At 39.4% G+C, this 12012-nt stretch overlaps 1 protein-coding gene across 1 annotated transcript in view; it reads right to left on the bottom strand.

Annotated features, from left to right (window-relative positions):
- LOC122348901 (receptor-type tyrosine-protein phosphatase S) overlaps window positions 1-12012 on the bottom strand; it is an 819186-nt gene that overhangs the window by 739125 nt on the left and 68049 nt on the right. Inside the window, 1 exon segment of the mRNA XM_043244791.1 lies at window positions 9388-9469. The gene's annotated coding sequence lies outside the window, so the exon portion shown is untranslated.

Genomic DNA, 12012 nt, shown 5'->3' with positions numbered 1-12012 from the left:
GCACCTGGCAGATCCATTAGTGATAACATCCCTTTAATTAGACACATTAGACACTGGCGACGTTTGCTTTGATACCATTAGACCGAGAAAGAGCATTTGAGAGGCTGGAGCGTGGTATTTCTGGAGGGATCTTGAGATCTTGGGCTCCTCTCATGGATTTATCGCTTTATGTTTGAATTCAAAAAGAAACGAGAAAGGATTGCTAGAAATGCCATTACTCCCCTATAATTACTTGTTGGGATTATCAGTGTTGAAAACAACTGTGCTATTGATTTTCATAAAAACCATGATACATTTTTTATCATCTCTGACTGAGGTAAAAACCATTAGATGTGTGGGTCATTGTTATGTCTTTTGATGTTGAGTTTCTTGCATCATTGTGGGTTAACCAGGTTATGGGTTTCACAATGTCTTTTATGTTTTACAAATCGAATGCATAAGATAAGATAAAAGAACGTGTGGAAAATAAGGGACTGTTATGTTCTGTTGAAGTTGATGGATTAGTTTGTACTAAGTGAACAGAGTACTTTTGTATTGAGTAAATAATAGTTTAACAAAATATTAAAAGCCATCTGTCTGTCTGCGGTCTGTTGCTCTACAGCAGACTCTGACGCTTATTTGATAGACTCCAGAGAGCCGCTGCGACTGAAGCGGGATTGTTTTGGAAAAGCTGCCCAGCATTGTGGGTAATGAGCTGGCAGAGCGGAGGGATCAAAGGTCGACACTCAGCAAGCAGCAGATAACGTGACGACAGAAACACACACACACACACCTTCTCTGAAGGTTCGTTCTGCAGTTTGTACATCTGAGAGCAGGACGCACAGGCACAAAACAACAGGTCAAAACAAGCTACAAACACACGCTGACTGAATGAGTTACAAGTTTGGAAAAACCTTGCATTCACTGATCATCTGCAATCCAGTGTAACCAGTAAATGTGTGCTGAAATAGTGCTGAGGAGTTTAGTTAAGACATTACTGTTAGTGAAAGCATGCTTGTTTTCTGTGAAAAAACCTCATAAAGTGTGCCGTGTGTCTGCTGCAGTTCACACTGGGATATCACTGACAATGGCACAATTACAATTATAATTATATATATATATATATAAGATCATGGCAGCAGTAATTTATCAAATGATATGGTCATTGTTTCTTTTATTTTCTCTTCACTAGTTCTTTTCAAGTGATTCTGTCGTTTGCCAAATGAAAAAGTACATTATATAAAAGATAAATAAATAAATAAAGGGGTTGTCAAAACAGCATGTATAATAATGATGAAAGAATGCACCAGATGTGGTGTGAAATAGTTTTTGATGGAGTTTATAATGTCATACTGCAGGTCAACTTTCGCATGGCCATGTATTCTGCCAAAGAATATCAAAACAAATCGTATTGTCATCTTCATCCATTTATCCATTGACGGCAAATGGGATAAATAACAGAAAGCAGCTAATTTGCTGTTGCCAGTTCTGAGTTATTGATGAAAACATGGAATATTACATTTCCCTCGAAGCTGTGGAACATATTAGACTTCCTAGAAAATAAGGAAATAAATATATCCACGAGCAACAGTGCCTGCGTGCGTGAACAGACGAGTGTGTCTGGCTTTTGGGCAGGTATAATATTCTCCTAAATGACTTTCATCCATGTGGTTCGGGTCGGGCCATCTGCACCAGGCACTGACAAATAGTGCTGCTGAATGCGGGGTATTATGGGTAAATGCATGTGTTGTTAAGCAGGCCAATTTAACAAACCGAAACCTTTAAAAAGGCTCATCTGAATGCTCATCTATAATGTTTAATGCATTTACCAGAATTCGCTGGCAAAATTCACTTGTGATCTAAACCTCTGATCTGGTGGAGAGGCTTGATAAAAACTGCTCAGAATGTAATATTTCTATCTTGTGTAGTTAGAAATGTCAGAAAAGCATTTTAATTCAGCATTAATTCTTCTAAGGGACATATGGGGAATGGGGGAAAATCATTTCAGTGACTAGAAAGATCTGCTACTGTAGTGGTGTGATTTTGTAATTGCATATGATTTGTTAGATGTTTACTTTTCCGAGCATCTACGGTGAGGATCTCAAGAATATTGTTTACACACGTGAGCAGCTGATTGCTAGAGTGTCAGACTCACTGGCGAGAGGTCATCAGTCCTGGAGTAATGGAGGACTTTCCAATGAAGATTACAACGATTTGCCAATGGGGAACAAAGATGGAACAGCTGGGAGTGCTGGTTAGCCATCAGCAGCTAAAGGTGCAGGAAGACAAAAGGATTCCACCAGCGGTGAGAGGAAAACAAGTCATCTTCAGAATTCATTATTAATAAAAAAATTTCAAAGAACAAACACTGAAATGACTGCAATTCAAGTGCATCTGCTTTGAGAGATTATATGGCTGTTAACCGTCCACAGAATGCACCTTGTGCACCACTTTTTAACCAGTGTAAGCCAACTTTAATTGCTTTTTCAACTACTCTGCCTACAGGCAGCAAATCTTTGTCTTGTTTATGTCATTCTGCAGGCCTCTACTCAACATGTGACCATCAGGACTGGAAGATGGAGATCTGGACGTTTGCCTTGAAGTGAGAAGACTTTTGTATTGACAACCCTGTGGCTACCAATAAAGCCGTGTGCACTTCTTCCCCCAAAACAAACCCTGGATCACCAGTGGCTTAAGATTACTGCTGTCAGGAATAGCTGGGTAAAAGGTAAAATATGTAGAAAGGGACTTAAAGGAAAAGCTGATGGGGAACCAGGACTGGTATCAAAGGAATACACAGGACAATTGCTGGGGAATAAGATAAAGGATGGCAGCATGAGGACGTTCAAGAGCTTTAAAGAGATGAAGGATACCTGCAGATGGTCAGTCATTTCAACAGATGTAAAGTTAACCACTCATCCCCACGTACTCACTCACCTTGAAGCAGACCCTTGCCCCTTATTAGACAAAGATGGTACGGTGCCTTACACCTCCGAGACCAAGTTGACCTTTGCTGTTAACCAGGTTAAGAGGAAGGCTTTTCCAGGGTAAAGTCACATAGTGTTGAGCATTTGTACTGATCAGGTGAGGTGAGTCGAGTGCTTCCTTGTCCGTTCAGCCAGAGTCCCTATGCCCTGAGAAATATCTGGATCCAGTGTCAAAGAGAGTCTACAGGCAACTACAAATCCAGGACATTGTGAAAACTAGGCCTGTGTATCAACAATCTGCTTTGACCATAATGAAAAATACTGGTTTACACTGGGGTAAGCTCAAACCCTAATCAAACGCACCTGCCTGCAATTTTCAAACAATCATTAAGACTGTGATTAGATTTTTTGGAGGTCTGTTTGCTCAAATTGGAGCTGAACTCTTTAGGACAGTGGACCTCAAGGGCCAGAGTTGCCCACTTATTTAGACAAACTACTTTAATTGCAGCAAATGTGAACGCACACATAACATACACAGAGAACAAGATAATGTGAACATTTTGGCACAGCCCCAATCCAGACCTGGAACAGGCTACTATTGGTTTCCCCACCTGGTCTGGCAGCTTTCTGACGATCATGTGCTTTTGTTACCCTCCATCTCTCATTTCTAAGATAGAAACTGGAAATAATGCAGGTGGATGTCGCCGAGATAGCTTGGGTCACTGACTACCTCTTGGGCAGAACTGTGTGTGGTGAGCAACATATGGGCTCCTCAGGCAACAGTTCTATCCTCCATGTTCTTCAGACCTCTTCTGGCACTTGACCACTTGCAGACCCAGTTGAAAGACCAGCATTGCTGATCATATTAATGCATTGTTTAATGAATGTTTTGAACAACGTCCACACACTCACTTGTGTAATATAGTGAGCGTGAACATGAGGCAGAATATGAAGCAACTATCTATCTTTTTCTTGACATAAATTTCTGTATCTACCTTCCGGTCTCATCTATGTCCAGATTATCATCAGATTATTTTTATCTGTACAAAACAGTTTGTTTTTCTGTTTGAAATTGAAAATCGGTGTGTCTTATTGTGTTATTTTATTGTATTATGCAAGCAGTTTTACTGTTTACTGCATGTTGTTATTCTCCTTATTATTTACCTATAGTGGCTGGTGAACCGAAAGTCTCACCCATAGGCTTACATCTGCATTAAGAAAAAGGTGGATAAAGGGACTGCAATTGACCGTTCACAAAGAGCCTGATTGACAGACGATCTGACCAATAATAACGCCACATCCGCTATCTTTCCTGCCAGGAGAGAGGATTAACTTCGGTGGACTTAAACTTGACAAATGCTGTACACACATATCTTTCTGTGGTTGAAATAAAATATGTTCTGTTTATTTCATACTAAAAGTAAATGTAAAAAGATATTCTATATTTGACAATTATCTGATCGTGCTCCAACCAAACCTTAATAAAACTGCATTTATTGTTTGGACTTAAAAAAAGACAAAATTTGAAACCTGAGACCTTGTTTTATACAAGAAGTCATCTGCTCTCTTGTCTGTCTGCGCGCTTTTTTCTTGTCTCTTCTTTGCTCTGAAATGTTTTTTGGTTTTTTTTGACAAGTGGCATCGCTTGTCAGACATAGCAATAGTACCTAAGGACGGCAGGTTTTGGTGAAGGGTCAGATGACCAACAACACCATGATAATGGACAAGAATGATCAAACCCAACCTCTTGAGAATGCTTGGGTTCTTGAGTGTTTGTACTAAGAGGATGACATTAGCCATCTTGGTTTCTGCTATAGTATTCTGGGAACGGTAACTAAAGCAGATCCTCATCAAAATAGCAGGTTCGGTTGGGTTAGATCAGGAATGATGTCTAAATTGCAGATCATTATGGACAACATGACCCACCATGCCCATGCTGATGCTGTGCTTGTTGGAATGAGGAGCACGTTCTTCAGCAGCAACCTCACAACAGGGAGCACCACAGAAGGTCATTTGTGCCTGCTGCCCTCAGACTGTACAACTCAACCTGTGTGCCCACAATGCAACTCTTACATGACCCTAACAGTTACCAAGCTACCTATCTACCTATCTATCTAGGTGGGTGAACACACTGGATTTGAACATAACACCATTCATCTGAACCTATGTCGGCCTTAAATGACAGATTCCTGACTCCATTGACACCAGTTACATACACTTCATTAGATACAGCCAGGTAAGCTTTGCCTAATCAGATGCAATATTCTAATACGGGTTAAAATAATGAGGCTGAAACGCATTTCTATCTATATACCTAGCTTAACCACAAGTTAACTGTGATATAACCTCTAAACTTAACCCTCTAATCCTTCTAACCCTAAAACTTCACCATTAAAACTTACACAGAAAGAAGATCTGTGTATCTATCTATCTATCTATCTATCTATCTATCTATCTATCTATCTATCTATCTATCTATCTATCTATCTATCCCTTCATTCTCGTATTAACTGTGCTCAGCCAGCAGGAAAATGCCTGTTCTCTCTCCCCTGATCTGTCATTGGCGCTGAGGCCCGGTCGACTCTGTTCTGCTCCAGAAATCCATTAGAATCCATTAGAATCTCTGTCTCAGCACATTGATGCCGGACGAATGAACCGATCACCATAAAAATGTCACTGAGAAAAACACAGGCCTTGTGTTATTTGCATGCGTTTGGAGCACAGCGCAGGATTTATGGAAAGGTCAGCTGCTGAAGGTGAAGGTTTACGAACTGTGAAGGGACGCTTGGTGCTGTTATCACCACGACGACAGAGAGAGAGAGAGAGAGAGAGAGAGAGAGAGAGAGAATGATGCTCACGAGAAGAGAAGAGTGTGCCAGTGAGCTCAGAGGATGCATAACACCCTCATCTATCTCTCTATCTGTCTGTCTATCTATCTCTCTATCTGTCTGTCTATCGCTCTAACTGTCTATCATATGTATGTATATATATATATATATATATATATATATATATATATATATATATGTGTGTGTGTGTGTGTGTGTGTGTGTGTGTTTGTGTGGATCTATGATTCGATCCTTCCATCATCATTTTTAATGTTCTATCTTTGAACAGAATATTGTGTCCCATCCAGCATATGTATTAAAATAGCTCCACAGCATCTATGACATGCTTTTGATTACCACAGAAAATAATATTGACTTGTCTCACATTTTGTTAAAAAAAAAAACTGCAACAGAAAACAAGTTTGCAATAATGAACTTGCCATGAAAATAAAAAAGGCAATTGTGCCAGAGGCTTCAAAAGCAGAAATGTGAGGCTTGTATTTTTCCTCTGGCTTGTATATTTCTTTAATCACTTTAGTATGGTTTGGGCCAGTCTGTAGTCATTATAATTAGTTTTATATAAAATCAATATAAATCCATGTTATGCCCACATGTAGACACGTTAGCGATCGTGTGGGTCTGTTTTATTGTGTGTTCTGTCCCCAGGTTCCTCTGCTGTTTGTATCCCATAATGCTCCTCTCTCCTGAGAGTGGCACCTAATCAACTCTATTCTGATGGCACAATGAGAGACTGATTCTGGCGTCTGAAACTGACAAACACACACACGGAGCCCGCGTGGAGCCGTGTGTCATCAGCACACGTATTCATGTTCAGAGACAGTCGGTGCCAAAAAGCCAAGGATAATTACATATTATTATTCATTTTCGAGGTGTTTATGAAGTCAAGCATCAGTATTATTATTGCTCATAGTAATTTGAACAAGTTTGAGACATCAGCACATCACAGAGCTGCATTTTACACCAGACAGAGAGAAAATACCTAGAAGATCATATTGTCCATGGAAAGAGTTTAGCCTCAAACCTTCCGCAGATCACGTGTGTGTGTGTGTGTGTGTGTGTGTGTGTGTGTGTAGATAAACAGCACACTAGAACCTCAAACCCAATGAGACGCGCAGAAACACACATCTACACCACGGGAGCAACGTTTGCACGCGATTGCATCAGAGACAATGATCAGACAAAATACAACCCACAACAAAACCCAGTCCAAAACAACGATGAAAGAGAGAGAAACCGGTTCGGCAGACAGAGGCTTCACGAAGAGGAGGAGAGACTGAATTTGGAGAACACTGTGAAAGGACTGACAGTCACAGATGGCGCAGGAACGGCACGCGAACACACACTCGGCTTTCTGAGAGTTTACAGAAGCGAGGATGACGACTGCAGAGAGACTGGCTTTCTCAAATCCCTGTCCAGGAATTAAACCCCACGCGGCCGAGCGACGGCCGTCAGCGTGATCATACTGCCACCAGCTGGACACTCCACAGAATACACCCTACTGCTGCCTTCTGGAGACTCGTGTCAGGAGCAAGAAAGTCATAGATGTTTGGGCCAACATGATGAAGAAAAAAAGACAACAGACTCTTATTTGGACACAAATACGCTGCTAGTAACATCTAGGACAGCTGGGTTTTGTATCATCAAGTTAGGGGTAAACTGGACCATATTTATATCAAAAAATACAATTAAAGATAATTGCTAACCTCATTAAAAATTATATATATATATATATATATATATATATATATATATATATATATATATATATATATATATATATATATGACATATGTTAGTGTGTGTGTGTGTGTGTGTGTGTGTGTGTGTGTGTGTTCAGTGGTGTTACACTGACATCTGCTGGTGGAGCTCATGATGACACGCTTCATCACTGATCAAAATGAATGTAATATGCACTTTTAATGAAAACAGAGAAAGGCTACAGAAGAGTGAAGATCATGAGCTCCATATAATATTATTATTGATGCTATTTTTAATGTGAAAAGCTAGCTCTTGGCTTTAAAGTCAAGACACAGCAAATATAATGAGCTCAATATAAAAAGTGTGTGTGTGTGTGTGTGTGTGTGTGTGAGCCTGTGTGACTTCAGATGTGACACCCGCTCCTGGGAAACATTTTAAATAAAGAAACTAAAAGAAAGAAAGTAAAAGTTTAATGTGAGATGCAGCTACAGACACAGAGCGCATTAAAAGAGAAACAAACACAAGACAAAAATAAACATAAAATAAGCTGGTTTTCCTGCTTTGCATGTGCCGTTTAATTCTAGTAATATAATAAAACAAACAGCATATGAACATGAGCCTAGCTTCTAGCATGCTGTCTTCAGCTTCACGTTACTAAGCATGCCACACTTTTATATATCTATATAAACAATCTTTAATAATTAAAGATTTCAGAATTCTTCCATTTTTGTCATTAAGAAGAGGACACTGAAGCTCAGTTACTCTGAAAACAGTTAAAAGCCTTCAGATACAGTAGTAATAGAGTCTTTATAAACCTGACTTTGATTTGTGGAAAAGCTCAGAGAGAACTGTTCAAATTAATATTAATTTATATTCAAATGTAAATACTGCGAACCGAAGATCAAAGTGTAAAATCACAGAAGAACTGCATCTTCTCTAAAACATCTGAACACTGAATGAAGGAAAAAAGAAATCCTGGAAGGAAGTTTATATTCATTGTCTGTGTGTTAATATATATTTAACAAGTCAATGAAATGTGATTTAGTGCACCAGCGACAGTTTAGTCTACAAAATAAAAATAAATGAAAACTATATAAAGATATTAAAAAGAGCTAATAAGAAACACAAAATAGACCATAAAAAGAAAACATAAAAAAAACTATGTGTGTGTGTGTGTGTGTGTGTGTGTGTGTGTGTGTGTGTGTGTGTCTGTGTGTGCTTTTTTCTCTTTTGTTTTCTTTTTTTCTGAACCGATGTCCATTTATTAGTAATCACAGCGCTCTGACTAATTTTAATGAAACACATGAAAATACATACATAAAGGCATTAAAAGAACAGCTGTTACTGGAAACGATAGGATGGTGAAAAACAACACACTGCATCTCTCTATCTGACGCTGGAGGTGAATTAAAACAGATCATTAATTTAATTACAATCAGCTCTAATGGTGCCATTAAGACCTATCAGACTGTGTGTGTGTGTGTGTGTTGAAGGTGTGTGTGTGTGTGTGTGAAGGTGTGTGTGTTTGAATGTGTATGTTTGAAGGTGTGTGTGTGTGTGTTTGAATGTGTGTGTGTGTGTGTGTGTGTGTGTGTGTGTGTGTTTGAATGTGTATGTTTGAAGGTGTGTCTGTGTGTCTGTGTGTGTGAATGTGTGTGTGTGTGTATGTTTGAATTTGTGTGTATATGTTTATGCGTGAGTGTGTATGTGTGTATTTTAATCTAAGTATGTGTGTGTATGTTTAAATGTGTGTGTGTGTGTGTGTGTGTGTGTGTGTGTGTGTGTGTGTGTGTTCACCATGAAGGCTCATATCAGCAGGTTTGCTCTGATCGCAGCCGAACAGCATCTACCTGTCTCTCAGACCTCTCGTCTTCCTCTCAGGCAGTGTTTGTGTGAATCAGACGTGAATCTGTGTGTTTGTTCACAGGACTTACGCTCGCTGCCACCCGCAGGTTCACGCTGGTTCCATCTGGATCTGGAAGCGAGACTCAGAACGCGCTCCGAGCCGGACTTCACCTGCGGGACACACAGAAACACACTGATCTCTCCATCGTCTGTCTGATCCTCTCCAGCTGTAACACACGTACAGCACACCTCTAATAAATACATACCTGCATCAGGACACGACAACTTCTAGTGCAATGGTTTTAGGTTTTCTTAACAGAAATAAAATGTTAGTTTTTGGTTTGTAGAATGTTATTCGAACCAGGGTTTGTTTAGGGATTTTTTAGGACTTTTTAAGCACTACTTTGTATTGTTTTCATAGACTCCCTCATAAAACGATTTCACAGACGTGGTTTAGGCCTAGTCCCAGACTAAAAGGTAAGTCTGAGCCGTTTCAGCTGAAAGAAACGTACACTGCCTCATCTTATGTAAATAAACCCAACAGGCTTTAGTGTGAATATATTTATATGTAAACTAACAATGAGCCAGTAATAATTGGTTCAAATAATGTAATAAAACCAAGTCATTAATTGTTCTATTGAAGATCCTGTTAAATGTTATGGTGTTTAGTGATACTGAAGCTAAGTGCAGCATGTAGCTGTTAAAGCAGGTGCCTGCAGAGGGCGCAAACAGCCTGGGGATGTCTGACTCTACAGACCGAGTCAATCACCTTTTATATTAATATTTGGCCACATGCAAACTCAGAGCCAGCATATTTAGAAATATGGTGCTGCATTCTCCTGTGCTGGTATAGATTTATAAACGACTCAGGTCTAGATAACACTGTTTTCAGTTGAACATCATTCAAGTCAAACTCATCACATGGTGGACCTTGTTACTGAGATGGAGTTACGTTCAGCTAACATTCCCGCAACGTTACTACAACATTACCAGAACGTTCCCTAATTGTTATTTTAACATTCCCCTAACCTCTGTACTCCGATATCATCACCCTACTGTACGTATTAAAAAAAGCTTATTTAATAGTAATAATATCTAAAATAATAATATATAATAAAATCTGAGGTCGTGAACAATCCTAAGATTAAATTTGTTCATTCTTAGACCTATGTTAGGTACCCAGCGTTTCATTTATACAGCGACAAATTAAAATGACTTCAACAGGGTTCATACAGTATTTTATTTATTTACAGATATGAAATATGTGATCATCTAATTACTTAAACTAAAGTAGGAGATCAGAAGGCTACGTTAATTCCTTACCACCGAAGAGCAGTTTAAGAAGACGTTCATCTTTTGATCCGTGGACAAAACCTTTCGATTAATATCATGTTCTCTTAAGTCAGGCGTGTCAAATCCCCCCGAAAGCACATTTACTCTCATAACTATAATCAGTTTAGATAAGAGATCGATAAAAGAGGGAGTCCGTCGACCGTTAAGTTTTAAATCCCGCGCGCGCGCCTTTCTGTGGAAGACAGGAGAAAGCGCGCGCTGGAGCCCACGGTTTATGATTTCTGTTACGTCTCTGCTTTACTTTGGCTTTATATTATTATTTAAAACATGTTTAGATTCATCTAATGTTTGTAGTTCAGTAAATGCTAAAGGCTATTTTTATTTTTTTAAAAAACTAAATCAAGCCATAAAACATTATGGGATTGTTGTGTAATGAGGAAAAAAAATATATATATGTTACTAAGTTTATTGGTGTGTGTGTTTGTGTGTGTGTGTGTGTGTGTGTGTGTGTGTGTGTGTGTGTGTGTGTGTGTGTGTGTGTGTGTGTGTGTGTGTGTGTGTGTGTGTGTGTGTGTGTGTGTGTGTGTGTGTGTGTGTGTGTAAGTGTGTGTGTGTGTGTGTGTGTGTGTGCGTGTGTAAGTGTGTGTGTGTGTGTGTGCGTGTGTAAGTGTGTGTGTGTGCGTGTGTGAGTGTGTAAGTATAAGTGTGTGTGTGTGTGTGTGTGTGTGTGTGTGTATGTGTGTAAGTGTGTGTGTGTGTGTGTGTGTGTGCGTGTGTAAGTGTGTGTGTGTGCGTGTGTGAGTGTGTAAGTATAAGTGTGTGTGTGTGTGTGTGTGTGTTGGTATGCCCTACATTATGAGCGGGGCAGTCCGCTCCAGGCTGAACCCTGCCGTTCCGTCCCCACTTCACTGTCATAATTAAATACGATTTTTAAGATGCATGTCAGGACAAAGAAATAAATACACTATTTATAATACTAGTACAGCTGAAAATGCAAATAAAGTGTACAAGCCTGAAGTGTCCATGGGAAGATTTGGCATAATTCCCGGTGAGCAATTTTGCAATATTAGTCAGGGCTTAATTTGAAGAAACCCAGTCTTGATTTCTGATCAAAGACGTGTCACTGGTATAGTTTTGACCGCGAAAAATGCCACAAGAAGCCCCGCCTTCTAAATAAAGTAGCCAATCGGTGATCTGTGAGGTCAGCGCATCACCACATCTGCCCAGAAGTGCCGGTTGCTATAGAAACAGTCTGAGTGTGCGCACTGGATCAATAAGCTTTTCACAACTCTATTTTAGAAAAAGAAACTATTGTCTGTCGTTGTCAGATTTCATTGGTGACTGACTTTTCTTAAACAGACTTTGTTCACAGTTATTATTAGGTTTGAATTTATACATTTATTTTTATATTTTAGCTTTTT

This window comes from Puntigrus tetrazona, chromosome 7, assembly GCF_018831695.1.
Source record: "Puntigrus tetrazona isolate hp1 chromosome 7, ASM1883169v1, whole genome shotgun sequence".
Taxonomy (NCBI): Eukaryota; Metazoa; Chordata; class Actinopteri; order Cypriniformes; family Cyprinidae; genus Puntigrus; species Puntigrus tetrazona.
The sequence above is the reverse complement of the archived record's forward strand: the minus strand, read 5'-3'. Positions and strand labels throughout refer to the sequence as shown.